This window comes from Emys orbicularis, chromosome 1 (genome assembly GCF_028017835.1).
Source record: "Emys orbicularis isolate rEmyOrb1 chromosome 1, rEmyOrb1.hap1, whole genome shotgun sequence".
In the NCBI taxonomy this organism is placed as follows: domain Eukaryota; kingdom Metazoa; phylum Chordata; order Testudines; family Emydidae; genus Emys; species Emys orbicularis.
In genome coordinates, this window is record NC_088683.1 from 166,146,693 (window position 1) to 166,160,713 (window position 14,021).

Below are 14,021 nucleotides of genomic sequence, written 5' to 3' on the forward strand. Positions count from 1 at the left end.
GCCGGCTCCCAGCTGGGCTCTAGCGAACGGCTTCTGTGGGTGTCCGGCCAGTGTAGCGGGGGGAGGGTCCCCTGGCTTGTCTGCGGTCTACCTAACGGGAGACGCGCTCCGAGAAAGCAGCTGTCGCTGCAACATCTGGCAGGAGGCGGGGCCTGCCTCTGGCCACGCTCCCCGGGCTCCTGGACGTCGTCTGCTGCTTTCGGGGCACGTGGAAGCAGCTCAGCCCGAGCCAGCCAGCAGCGCCCTCCCACCGCCAGCCCCCAGCATGCCGGGGGCGGTGTTCCCCGGCTAACCCCCCCCCCCCCCCCCCTTGTTTGCTCCGCAGGCTGGCCCGCGCGGGCTGGGGGCAGTGAGAGGGAACGGAGTCCCGCAGCCGGGCAGGCACAGTGAGTAAAGCGCCAGCGTTGGGAGGCGAGGCGGGGGGGAGCGCTTGGGGCTGGCCCCCGGGGGGAGAGAGCGGGGTTGGGGCTGACCCCCGGCGCTGCACTGGGGGGGCTGTTCTGCGCCCTGCTGCTGCTGGGTCAGGTGGAGGAAGCTGCGCCCCCAGGGAGGCCGCGGGCAGGGGGTGGCTCCTCTTGTGGCGGTCTGGTTGCCGGGGGCTGGGAGCAGGGCAGGGGTGGTGTGAACGCGGCTGGGTTCTCCAGCGCCCTGGCGAGGCAGCCCGCCCTGTAGCGCAGGGAGCCAGAGGCGCGCCCCAGGCAGGCTGGCCCGGGGAGCGCGTTTCGGAGGCGAAGGGCACAGGCGCTGCTCCGAGGCGGACCCCTCCGTAGGGGCGTGTGTGTCTCCTGCTTCCCCGCGCTGGCCCCCTTCCCGGCATGAATTCGGGTCCCCGGGGAGCGGTGTGAACGGGGGCCGCGAACCGATGCCAGGGAGGCGGAGTGGGATTGCTAGCGCCGCGTTCGGAGCTGCGGGAGAGCATATGGGGGGGCACCTCGCGCTTGCTTCCAAATCCTCCTAATGCCTGCCGAAAAGATCGACTCTGGGTCCGTAATGGGAGCTCCGGAGGCGTTGCCTTTTTTCCTCTGATTTCTGGGAGCAGGAAACACCAAGGCACAGCCCGCCTATTTTTGTGAAAAGATTCAAGTAGCAATCGCAAGGAGTAAAACCACTTAGTACGCTTTCCTTAGTACAGATATTTCCTCTCCTGCCAGCTGATCCATGTGGTAGTTTCGCTGATCTCTCTCTAACTATATACATATCTACTTGCCGTGCAAATTTGTTTGCCACATTTCAAGTCTGAAGAGCTATAAGCTGAGAGGACCCTGTATTTAATAGCATGAAAAATCTGATGTTACAGGGATATATATAATATAAAAATAAGTTTTTCTTCTCTCTGTCTGTCTCTTCTTCCTGTTGGAAAAACCCACGTAGATGGGGAAAACCCTTTATAGCAAACGTATTATGCAAAGACAGCTACTTTTTTGTCACTGAAAAAAATCTAAGTTTCTATTTGTGTGCTGTTATTTGGTGGCTTTCCAGAGTATGATTTGAACAGTCTATTTTGGTTCTGACAGTCAATATTCAGATTATAGTTATTTAAAATTATGAGCCCAATCCTGCAGTCTTTATTCAGCAAAATTTCCACTGAAATCAGTGGGAGTTTACCTGATTATAGGCCTGAACCAAAACCCACTGAAATCGCTGGGAGTCTTTCCATTTACTTTAATGGAGACTGGACTGGGCCCTATATCAACCTGAAATTTGTAAAAATTGTAAAATGAAATCCTAATTTCTTCATACTTTGTCTCTCCCACCTTATGTTAGGTTTGTAATGCATAAAAATATTTGTCTGTTTACATAGTTACAAAGCCATTAGGCAAAGACAATTTTTAGTTGGCTGAACATTCAAGACCTTAGCATTGGGATGAGATTGTTTCTGTAATGACAGACAGTTGCATTGTAGCCAAACTGAATGGAAGTAGTAACCAGAGATGTATATGTATATCACCCTGGAAAACTTCCACAGTACTTGTATTAGATTTCTGATTTGCAATTAAAGGTTATTCCAAGGAGAGTACAAAAATTAGGGATGTGCCTTTTTTTTTTTTTTTTTTTGCTTCTATATGATGCATGAGAAAAGTCAAAATAGCACTTTTTACCTTTTTTACAGTGCTCAGGTGCCACAATGTTAACAAGAGCTTCCTCAAAAGTTTTCACATTCTTTAAGGTAGGCGTTCTCAAACATATTTTGCTGGGCCCCTCTTTGAAAATATTTCAGACTGTGATGATCCCCCACCCTGCTCTTGGTACTGGACATGCTTTTGCTGCATCCGTGCAGATCCCTACAGAGCTAAGTAACTATGGGTATGTCTACACTGGCAGAGTTACATCGACGGCAGTTACAGCGCCGCTCAGAGAGCGCTGAAAGGAAACCTAGAAATCTAGATCAGCTGCCTGCGCAATAGCGTGTTCACACTTGTGGCACTTTCAGCGGTATTTGGAGCGGTGCACTCTGGGCAGCTGTTCCACAGAGCATCTCTTCCTCTTCTGCCGCTAAGACTTGTGTGACGGTGGAGGGGATTGCGGGGCATCCTGGGTCCTGACCCAATGCCCCATGATGCATGCTTCGCATCCCAGCAATCCCTGTGCTTCCGTCTGCATTTGGCGCCATCTTTCAATTGGTTTGAAGCAACAAAGAGTCCTGTGGCACCTTATAGACTAGCAGACGTATTGGAGCATAAGCTTCCGTGGGTGTATTCCCACAAAAGCTTATGCTCCAATACATCTGTTAATCTATAAGGTGCCACAGGACTCTTAGCCATGTTTGTTGCTTTTTACAGATCCAGACTATCCCTCTGATACTTGACTTTCAATTGGTTTGTGTACTGGTTTGTGTACTGCCTCTTTGGTCTGCAGGAATGGATCCTGCACTGTAGACCAATATGCTGCTCGCTCCCACTAACACATCAAGAGTGGCAGTGGAGTTATTCCTTAAACTACAAAGGCAAGAGGGGTGCGAGATTGATCTTGCCACGCGTTAGTAGCTACGACATGAAATTGCTTGTGGCATTTACGGAGGTGCTGACCACAGCGAAACGCTGCTTTTGGGCTCAGGAAACAAGAACTGAGTCGTGGGATCACATCGTGATGCACGTCTGGGATGACGAGCAGTGGCTGCAGAACTTTCGGATGAGGAAAGCCACTTTCGTGGGACTGTGTGATGAGCTCACCCCAGCCATGCGGCGCAAGGACACGAGAATGAGAGCTGCCCTGCCATTGGACAAGTGCGTGGCAATTGTACTATGGAAGCTGGCTACTCCAGACTGCTACTGATCGGTCGCTAACCAGCTCGGAGTGGGAAAATCGACCGTTGGACTCATGTTGACGGAAGTGTGCAGGGCCATTAATCGTATCCTGATCCAAAAGACCATGACTCTGGGCAACATGCATGAAATTGTGGATGGCTTTGCACAAATGGGCTTCCCTAATTGCGGAGGGGCAATAGATGGCACGCATATTCCAATTCTGGCACCAGATCACCTAGCCACCGAGTACGTTAATTGGAAGGGGTATTTCTCTGTGGTTCTCCAGGCGCTTGTGGATCACCATGGGTGTTTCACGGACATTAACGCAGGCTGGTCTGGAAAGGTGCATGACGCACGCATCTTTCGGAACACTGGCCTGTTCAGGAAGCTCTAAGCAGGAACTTTCTTCCCGGACCAGAAGATCACCGCAGGGGAAGTCAAAATGCCCATTGTGATCCTGGGAGACCCTGTCTACTCCTTAATGCTGTGGCTTATGAAACCGTACATGGGGCACCTTGACAGCAGCAAGGAGATGTTCATCAACAGGCTGAGCAAGTGCAGAATGACTGTTGAGTGTGCTTTTGGCCATTTAAAGGACCGCTGGTCCTGCCTATGTGGGAGGCTGGACCTGGCCGATGACAATAATCCTATGCTTATAGCTGCATGCTGTACACTCCATAATATTTGTGAGGGGAAGGATGAAAGTTTCATTCAGGGCTGGACCGCTGAGGCTCAGCGCCTGGAGGCTGAATTTGAACAGCCAGAGACCAGGGCTATTAGAGGGGCACAGCGTGGGGCCATAAGGATCAGGGATGTCAAGGCAGCAATTTGAAGCTGAAATCCACTAATATTTGTTGCTATGCTCGGGAGTGCAGTGCTTGTAATGCTAGGAGGTGATTGTGATTAGTGTAGACGATGCACTATGAAGGTTTAAGAAAATTACCTGTTGCTTTGCAGGGCTCTGTTTGCTTTCAATTAATGGAATAAAGATTGCTTTCAAACCAAAACAATTATTTTATTAAAAAACAACAACCGGAGGAGAGAGACAAACCAAAAAACACATCAGCACTGTGGGGGATGGGGGAAGGGAGGGTCCCAGGCGGAGGTAAGGTCCCGGGATGGCTAAAGATTTGTGTATGTCCAGGTATCATATGCAGCCTTGTCCTTTGGAGTACAATGCAGCTGGTACTGTACTTCAGCAGGGCTAAACTGCAGAGGGACGGGTGTTGAGTGCAGTGGGTACTGGGAGTCCAAAGGGCTGGACTGTGATGGGGCAGGAGTGGAATGCAGCGGGTAAAGACTGGAGCCAGCAGGTTGATAAGTGTGTTGGCAGTGTCTGGGGGGCGCATGGAAAAGAGTTTTGTGACAGCGGCTTCAGGGAAGGGCAGGCATGGAGCTACTTGGTTTGTAGTGGTAGAAGCGCTTGGAGCGTGTTCACTTGGTGCTCCATAACCTTTAAGAGCCGCTCTGTGGCTTCGTTGTGACGTGCCACGTTCTCCTTTCAGTCCCTCTTCTTGCTGTCCCGCCACTCCTTCGATTCTTGTTTTTCGGCCGTGGAATGCATCATGACATCACGCAGAAAGTCCTCTTTAGTTTTTCATGGCCGCTTTCTAATTCTGCTTAGCCGTTCAGCTGGCGATAACAAAGAGGGAGGCTGGGCTCCCAAGGTCCTATCTGTGAAGCCAAAATGCAACGTTTTACAGAAGCAGTATTGTTTGCAACACAGAGACCACTGATTCAGTGATTTAAAACGCAGCCACTATTCACATACCTGTCACTAACTGGCTGACCCCAGGCAAGCACACATGAGCCACAGGACCCCCAAAATGGTGAGTAACTGCAGGGGCAAGGGAAATCAGTGTTCCAGGGCCATACTGTACACGTGGCTCTTAGGGAAAGCCAGCACTATAGGGGGTGGGGGCTTATAATCATTCCTGTCCCCACATTTTCCACAGGCTGTGTTCATTATGGAAGATATCTCACTGCTGAGGTTGAGCAGGGAATCAAGGGCGGGTCTTCTTCAAGACTGCAGCTTCTGCCCTGGCCCTCATGCAGCTCGCCTGTGTGCAGCAATGGTCCCCCCACCCCTCAGTGACGGCAAAGTTACCCGTAATGGGGCAAGGAACAAAGCAGCTCTGCCAAAGAACCTGCGGTTGCAGATTGCCCAGTATCTCCATGAGAGATTCCTGGAGATCTCTGAGGCAGATTCCCGTGAAGTGAGGGAGTCAATCAACACTCTGTTCCGCCCCTCAGACTAGGCATGTGGTGGTACGCGCATCATATAGACACAAGCCTGCTTTCTGCAACCCTCCTGCCCCCAACAACTTGCTTTAGCGATTCCCAAAATCAAAGCCACTTACCTGGGGCCTCCTCTCCTGTTTGCGCTTTGCCAAGCTCCGACAGCTGTGACTGGCTAGTCTGTGCCAGGGTAGAGAAGAGCACCTGGCTGCATGCATCTCTGACTTCTGATTCGTCCTCTGCCTCTGGGTCCCCATCCACATCCTCGTCCAAGATTTCCTCCTCCTGGCTAGGTCCGCTCTCGACTGGCACGCGAGCCACTGAAGTAGCCACAGTGGTCTTCGCAGTGGAGGTGGGGTCACCACCGAGTATTGCGTCCAGCTCTTCGTAGATCCGGCAGCTCATCGGTGCAGCACCGGAGTGGCTGTTTGCCTCCCGTGCCTTGTGGTAGGCGTTCCGCAGTTCCTGCACTTTGACCCTGCACTGCAGTGTGTCTCGGTCATGGCCCCTTTCTGTCATGCATCGTGAAATCTGTCTGTAGGTATCATAATTCCTATGGCTGGAGCACAGCTGGGACTGGACAGCCTCCTCTCCCCAAATGCTCATGAGGTCCAGCAGCTCGGCATTGCTCCAAGTGGAGGAATTGCCTGGTGCGTGGAGCAGGCGTGGACACCTGGAAAGATGCACTGAGACCACTGCACGTGTCACCGAGCAAACAGGAAAGGGGCTTTCAAAATTCCCAAGGAATTTACAGAGTGGGGCTCATGGTTGGTCACCTGAGGGCAGGGCAGTAGAGTTCAAACTGATGACCAGAGAGGTGAGAACAGGCATTGTGGGACACCTCCCAGAGGCCAATTGCAGCACTGTAATTGACCTGGGTGTCTACACTAGCACCGCAGTGCTGTAGCCCCAGCGCAGAAAGCTGTATGCCTCTTGTCGGGGTGTGTTTTTTTTTTTTTTTTTTTTTTTTTTTTTTTTTTTACAGCACTGCAACTGTGCAGTTTCTGCGCACTGAGTGGCTTGGCAGTGTGTGCACCTCTGGAGTTACACTGAAGAAAGCTGCTTTACTGCGCAGAAACTTGCCAGTGGAGAAACTTGCCAGCTCTGAAGGCAAGGAAAAAGGTGATCTCACAAATTCCCCTACAACAGCCTTGCCAGTCCCCCTTTTGGGTCAATGTTCCCTCTAATTTTTTCCATCCATGTGCGGAATGAGTTTTGTTATGTGCACCAATGTCGAGGTAATGTGCGGCTGTGCACCATCAGTAGAAACAAAAAACCTAAAGATAATATATATTTTTAAAAAATTATAGGGATAATTACTCTAGCCAGGACAAGTTAGGCATTTTAGAACTCACTACTGAAAGAATTTAAATGTAAGCATGAGCGAGAAATAAAATTATGAGATGCATAGACCAGTCAAAAAACTAAAATAACAGCACTTTGAAAGAATAAAATTACAGAGAATATATGTGCATTGCAGGAAGTACCAAGAAGTAACAACAACAACACAAGTACACCTCTACCCCTATATAACGCTGTCCTCGGGAGCCAAAAAATCTTACTGCATTATAGGTGAAACCACGTTATATCGAACTTGCTTTGATCCGCCGGAGTGCACCCCCGGAGCGCTGCTTTACCGCGTTATATCCGAATTCATGTTATATCGGGTCGTGTTATATCAGGGTAGAGGTGTATGTGTTGGGAGGTGAGTGTGAAAGAGATGGTGTGTGTGTGCACTGGTTGCTGGGGAAGTGTCTGAGAGTCCATGTGCTGTCTCTTTAAGCAGAGAGGCACTCACCACTCTGAAGGCTCGTTCAGACCACAGCAGTCTGATCTAACACCCGAGCCCTACTCCCCTGCCCCCACTCTGCGGAGATTGGGTACATGGGCGTAGGAGGAGGCGGGGGGAGGAGGACATAAAAAAAACCCCCATTACCGCAATAATTCTATTCTTGTCTCTAAACCAGAAGTATTTCCCTTTTAAAAAATGCTAGTCAATGAAAACAGTGTTGAGTATGAATTTAAACATTCTCCTGTCTTATATGCACGTTAGTGTAGAAAAAGCAGGATGTAGAATTGACTAGTGTATTTTCATTGTCTAACATAAATAGGTGTTGAAGTTCTAAATAATTGCTACCACCTCTCTCCGCTTGGTTTCACTTCCTGGTTTTCTGTGGTGTCAAAAACCTACTAATTCTTCAGTTATTAATCATCTTCAAAGGGTAAAGGAGGTACAATTTCTAATGTTTAAAAAAAAAAAAAACCCTTTTCTCCTCTTCCCCCCGCCCCGGCCCCCAAAAGCCTATCAGCCCTTCTTTATACATGAAAAAAGCAAAAAAAAAAAAAAAAAAAAAAAAAATAGCACATGAATTTAATTGCTTTCCTTTGCAGGGTACCCTTAAGTACCGGAATTAAACTGCTTTTGCTCTGTGGTTCTCTAACTTATAGCTCAGCACTTGATTTATTCATACAACAGTAATCTGCAATACAAATAGGTACCTTCAGGGCAACATAAATTTGTAGCATTCCGTGAAAATATATAGGTAGTGTGAGGTTACTGGTGTGGTTTGTGTAATGAGAATATTGAGCGAGCAGTTTGTATAGCAGTGTCACTTACCGTTGCATTTATATAATATTTAAGGACATAGTGCAGTGAGGTACTTAATAATAATATGATTCCTGCTGGGTACATATCTTCCATCTAAAAATAAGGACACATCTTTAATTCCCTTAAAAATTTATTGTATTAGGACAGCTCTTGAGAGGATCAGAGTGGAGGAATGGTTAATATTTTGGCTTTAGAAAAAGGTTACCTAGCATGGACAGTAGGCCTAATTCTCACTTACACTAAGGCCTTTTTACACCATTTTGGCTCCCTTGCTGGTGAGCAGCTGGCATAAGGGCTCTACATTGCCTCTGCTCCCAGGCCTAGAGCAATTGTGCTATGGATATTCTCTGCTTCCCAGGATCCAGAGTGGGTTCTGAGCAGCTCAGAATAAGTAAGAGCAGCCCTGAGGCTACTTTAATTGACCTCTGCATGGGCCCAGAATATGGGGGACACAAGGGTCCCCCTTTCTCCATTGTGCCCCAGATTCAGGAATGGAGTAATTGAGAATCAGGACTAACATGAGCTGTTGTAAACTGACAATAAAAAATAAATTGAGGCTCTTACTTAAATAGGCACTCTTGGTTTAGAACCAGATTATTACAAAGCAAGTTTCCTGTGTCCTAGTTTGATAAATCCACTTCTCTGTTCACCATTAACCAGTAGAAAACTTTCTTTGGGAAATGGAGTGCTAAGGCCTTCAGTTTCTGCAGAATTCTAACTTATTTCAAAACTGGAAATTTCTAGTCCTTGTGGGCACAGTGAATAAGAAAAGGGAAATGAGAGAGATAACTTGTTCTCCTTCCAGCAGCCAGAAAAGGAGATAGAAAGCAGAGAAATGTAAATCTGTTTACATGACTATAGTATCTGAACACCTCACAAACATTAATAAATTTATCTCGCCAACATTTCAACTAGCCTGAAGGGAATAAGAGGGACTGAGCCTCTGATCATGGTACAGGGAGGGAACCCCGTTAGGAAACTCAGGGTATGTGTACACAGCAGTTAACACCCATGGTTGGCCCATGTCAATTGGCTCAGGCTGTGGGGCTGTAAAACTGCAGTGTATTTGTTTGGCCATGGGCTGGAGCCCAGGCTCTGGGACCCCGTGAGGGGGAAGGTCCCAGAGCCCAGATTCCAGCCCGAGACAGAACATATCCACACAAATTTTACAGCCCCACAGGACAAGCCCAAGTCAGCTGACACGGAACAGTAGTCGGTATTTAATTGCTGTATACAGGTACCCTCAGGGCTTCTCTAAACACAGAATTTGCGTGAAATTAACTAAAGGCATGATGTTAAGCCAATTTAGTTAAGCCAGTGTAATTTTGGATTTACCTACACTAGTAAAAGTGCTGAGCTAATGTATAGTTAACCTTGACCTTTTTCATAGCATAGATGGAAGTTATCATGTTCTACTTCAGTTTAGCTAGGAGAAGCCTAAAGTTCACCTTCATCACCTCAACTGAGTTGAAACTACAGATTGCCTTGTCTATACTAGGATCTGATGATGTTACCTATCATGTTGTCAACATACACCTTTAGGTACCTTAAAGTGGTGTTGAGGTGTCCAAATGCGGGATTTAGATGTCTATCTTCAGGCACCCATATTTTGCAAATTTGGCCCTTCATGTATTTATGCACATCTGTGCATATAAAACAATCCTGTGAACTTTGAAAAGCCCTGTAGCATTACAAAATAGTACATATCTGCCCAGTGCCTCATGTTAGGGTTCACTGGCTCTTGCCCTAACATGATGCATTGGTCAGTTGTGTTATTTTGTAATACTTTATGGCTTTTCAAAGTTTATAAGTTTGCTTTCTGTCTCAAACTTCTAGAGTAAAAAGCAACATTGAAAGAAATCTTTGAAAAACTGCACTATATAACAAAAAAAAAAAGCCATTTACTTGACTACCTACAGGTTTCATGCTCTAATGGAGTTCTGTGATGTCTGCAATATTAACAGCATACCGAATAGGGTGGGAGGTCACAGTGGAGATGGAACTGGAGTAGCTGTGATGGGAAATAAAGGGCTGAGGTCTCGGGAAGCAAAGAGGAGATGTTTTTAGGTAATGCAGTAGAACCTACTTACAGTGAATTCTGATAGAGCAGAACTGCATTCTTATGTTGAAGTGGAATTAAAGTGGCCCGCATTGTAATGTGCCAGCTGCAATTCTGTTTAGACAGATCCTTGCCTTACAGTGAAGCTTTTCTGAGGAAAAGTGAATTTGTGTTATAAGAGGGTTCCACTGTAATGTCTTGACTTGCCAGAGTATGGCCCACGTTTTGCCTCAAGGTCCATGTGTCATGCTCTCATTGACTTCAATTGGAGTTACATGTGCGTGCATCTAAGGGAAGAATTTGGCACTCAGCAAAGGCTTCCCATTTGAGGAAAAGACTGTCTAGAAACATTACAGGCATTAAATAAAACAAGCATCAAGTTATTAAGCATTTATGGGAAATGCAAAACTATATTTAATATTTGTAAAATACTACGTTCAAAAACCTACTAGCAGAAAAAACATTTTGAGAGTTATTATTTTGTCTATCCAATGCAAAGTGGCTTTGGCTGAGAAAATCGAGAACTAAGTTGATACTAACAATTGGTAATCAGATATAACACAAGTCACTGCAAATTATCATATGAGGCAAATCCTCAACGCAGCATCCAGTCTCAGTAGTTAGCTTAGGACATGTCTACACTTTTAAATGGATGCCGTTTTCATATAGGTGTGTTAATTGATCCACGACAACAGTAGTACAATCTGTACACACAAAAAGGTTTTCTGGTGATTAGTAGCCACACAGCATCAGAGCTGTTTTGCACTGACATCTGACAATATTCTGCTTAGACATCTCAGGGTCCATTGCTCATCCACAGTTGTATATGAATTGTGGGAATTTTTACCTGAGCATTGTGGGATTCCTACCACAAGGCAATGGAATTAGAGTTTTGGGGCCAAACTCACTATTCTTTCTGTGAGCCAGCGCCTACAGGCAGCATGGGGGAAGCATGGATCACTGCAATTCTCACAATCATGAATATAAACCGACTGTTGCTAAGGTATGTAAAGCTGTGCAATGGCTACAGAACTAGACCAGGAAGAACAGCAGAGGAGGATGAAGAGGCTGAAAGAAATCAGTCACTTCTCCTACATCTCTTTCTGAAACAGTTTCACACAGAGTAGTGCTGCTTTTGGGCTCCCCCAATAAGTGCTGGCTGATGGGACAGGATAGTGCTGCAGACCTGGGATTACCAGTGGCAGAACTTCAGGATGTCTAAAGCCACTTTCTTTGAGCTCTGACCCAGGATCTGTACCAGTGAACCACCAACATGAGGGCTCCCCTGAGTGTAGAGAAACGCACGACTATCACCATCTGGAAGCTCATCATCCTGGATTGCCACCACTCAGCTGCTAACCAGTTTGGTGTTGGTAGGTCAACTGTTGGTGCTGTTGTAATGGAGATGTGTACCACTATCAAGACGGTGCTTTCCTTCTGAGTCATAAGACTATGCAATGTGCAGGTGGTTATTAATGTCTTTGCCCATCTGGGTTTCCCTCATTGTGTTGGGGCCATTGTTGGAACCCGGGTGTTTATTCTTTGCCCCCACCAAGGGGTGGAGGTGGAGCAGCTGTCTGCTGAGTTTGAACAGCCAGATACAAGGGCTATTAGAGCTCAGCATGGAGCTATACAATTTAGGGAGGCTTTGAAAGACCGTTTTGATAGTGAGCCAGAGTAGTGTGTGTTGTTGTAGTGTCCTCTATGTGGGGCATCTCTTTTGTGGCCTGGTAGGAATCTTGTAGTGATTGCTGTACATGTAGGAATAAAGCATTGCCAATGGTGCTGTTATTTTTGATTGTCAATGATGTGATGAGTTGTGTGATGTTGTGCAGTAATAGGTAATTGGTTGCTTTCAGAACTGCTGAGCGCTCAGCAGCATGTATTGCAAACTAATAAAGATGAATTATATTCCAAATAATAAAATTTTATTCTGTAACAAAATCAGTGCAAAAAAACCTATGCAATTTTAAAACAAATACATTAAAAACTTAATAAATTAAGAGAACAGACCTTATGAAGGGAAAAGAACATTTGTGTCTATTTCAGCTGCACATACACAGACATGTAAAAGCCACGGTTGGTGCATGTGAAGCTGTGATTGTCTTTAATGTCTCCCGGGGTGGAGTGGTAAGGATTGTGCAGCGACCCCATATGCCGTGTGTGTGTGTGTGTGTGTGTGTGGCCATATAGGGAGGCTGTGATACTGAATTCTCGATGGGCGGCAGAGGGAGGTGAGCCCTGGATCATTGAACCTGCAGATCCACCAGAGTCTGCAGCATCTGTGTTTGCTGCCTGAGAAGCCCTATTATGTCCTGGTGCATCTCCCTCTTATTTTCCTGCACCTTTCTCTTCTCTACACTTTCCTTCTCCAGACTGTCCTCAGTGTTCATCCTCCAGGCCCTGTGCTCACGGTCTGATGCAGCACTGGCTTGCAGGATTTTACTGAACGTGTCAACCTGAGTCCTCTTTTTCTCCTCTTTATCTGGCTCAGATGTTCCATGGATATGAAGGGAGAGACCCTGAAGGCCACAGCAGCTGCAGATAAAACACTACACATGTATCATGGTCAGTGCATTCACTATAGAAAGAGAAACTTAAGATGCTGAACTCATGTCCCTTGTTCCCCAAAAGTTTTAAGCACTCCATTCTCACTTTTGCTTGGAATTGCTTGTGCATGGTGGCAGTCACAGTGCCAGCCAGGGTGAGTGTGGCCTGTTGGAGGGGAGGGGAAATGAGAAGGGAATTTCTCGCCTGCATGTTTCTAGTTGTATAAGACAATGGCACTGAATACTGGCACCGTTTTCTATAGGAAGTGGGTCATTTTAGTTCATATCTCACTCCTGAGGGTAACAAAGGCAGAGATAGCACACACAGCTGCTGCTAGCATCCTGAAGCCACCCGGGCCCATATGCTGCTAGCCTCTTTACTGCAATGGTGGTTGCCAAAGTTATTGCTGAGTGGCGTGGGAAAGTGTCCTACCACGGAGGAAGAAATAAGGCTGCCAACCCTAGAAACCTTCGGGAGAGGATTGCAGAGTACCTCCATGGAAGTTTCATTAAGATCTTTCAGGAGGATTCAAAGGACGTTCCTGTGTACATAAATAAACAGCTCCACACAAACCCTCTCCCCCTACCTAGCTCTCGAGGGGAAGGAAAAGCAGATATAATACTCTACCTCTCTTGGTTGTACCATTACCTCTTCTAGCATGAGCAAATGAATGTAAAGTCAAAAGACTGTGTCCTGCTGCTCTAGGAAGAGGGGCATCCCTTTAATTGAAACTTTGTATACACACTTCCCCGAAGTTCCTACCCCTGCACCAGGCTCACCTGGGCTCAGCTGGCTGAACTGCAGTGGAATCAAAAACAGGTCCTGGCCCACTGCGCAACTGGATCCCCTGATCACCTATCCCCCATACTCCTCCTCCTCTTCCTCGTATACCACTGCCTCCTCCTGGCTGTTCCTGGCAGGGGCTTGTGACTCGGGCACAAGGATGCTTTTTTGTGGGCAGGGAGGTCTCTGCCAGGGATGGCACACAGTTCTTTGTAAAAGCGGCAGGTCTGCAGCTTAACACCAGATCGATCGTTGACCTCCTTGGCCTTCTGGTATGCCTGCCGCAGCTCCTTGGCTTTCACATGGCCCTGCTGCTGGTCCCTGTCATAGCCCTTCTGCATCCCCTGAACAATCTGCTCTTAGATGTCCATGTTTCTATGCTTGGATTGGAGCTGTGCCTGCACAACCTCTTCTCCCAAGAGAGCCAAAATCTCCTATTTACTCCAGGCAGGAGCACGTCTGGAGCATGTAGCTAGCATGGTCAGCTGGGCAGTTGCACTCAACGATGGAGAGCCACTAGATGTGCTTGCCAAGCCAG

General features: G+C 47.3%; 1 protein-coding gene across 10 annotated transcripts in view; it reads left to right on the forward strand.

The window, feature by feature from the left end:
• The first annotated feature begins 309 nt into the window (after positions 1 to 309).
• ST3GAL6 (ST3 beta-galactoside alpha-2,3-sialyltransferase 6) overlaps positions 310 to 14,021 on the forward strand; it is a 91,439-nt gene continuing 77,727 nt past the window's right edge. For 4 of the 10 annotated variants that reach the window (XM_065415939.1, XM_065415915.1, XM_065415992.1 and 1 more), the window contains exon 1: positions 316 to 386. The gene's annotated coding sequence lies outside the window, so the exon portion shown is untranslated. Of the gene's footprint in view, positions 387 to 2,110; positions 2,168 to 12,644; positions 12,719 to 14,021 lie in introns of all 10 variants that reach the window. The other 6 variants (XM_065415923.1, XM_065415954.1, XM_065415961.1 and 3 more) reach the window with 3 other exon arrangements.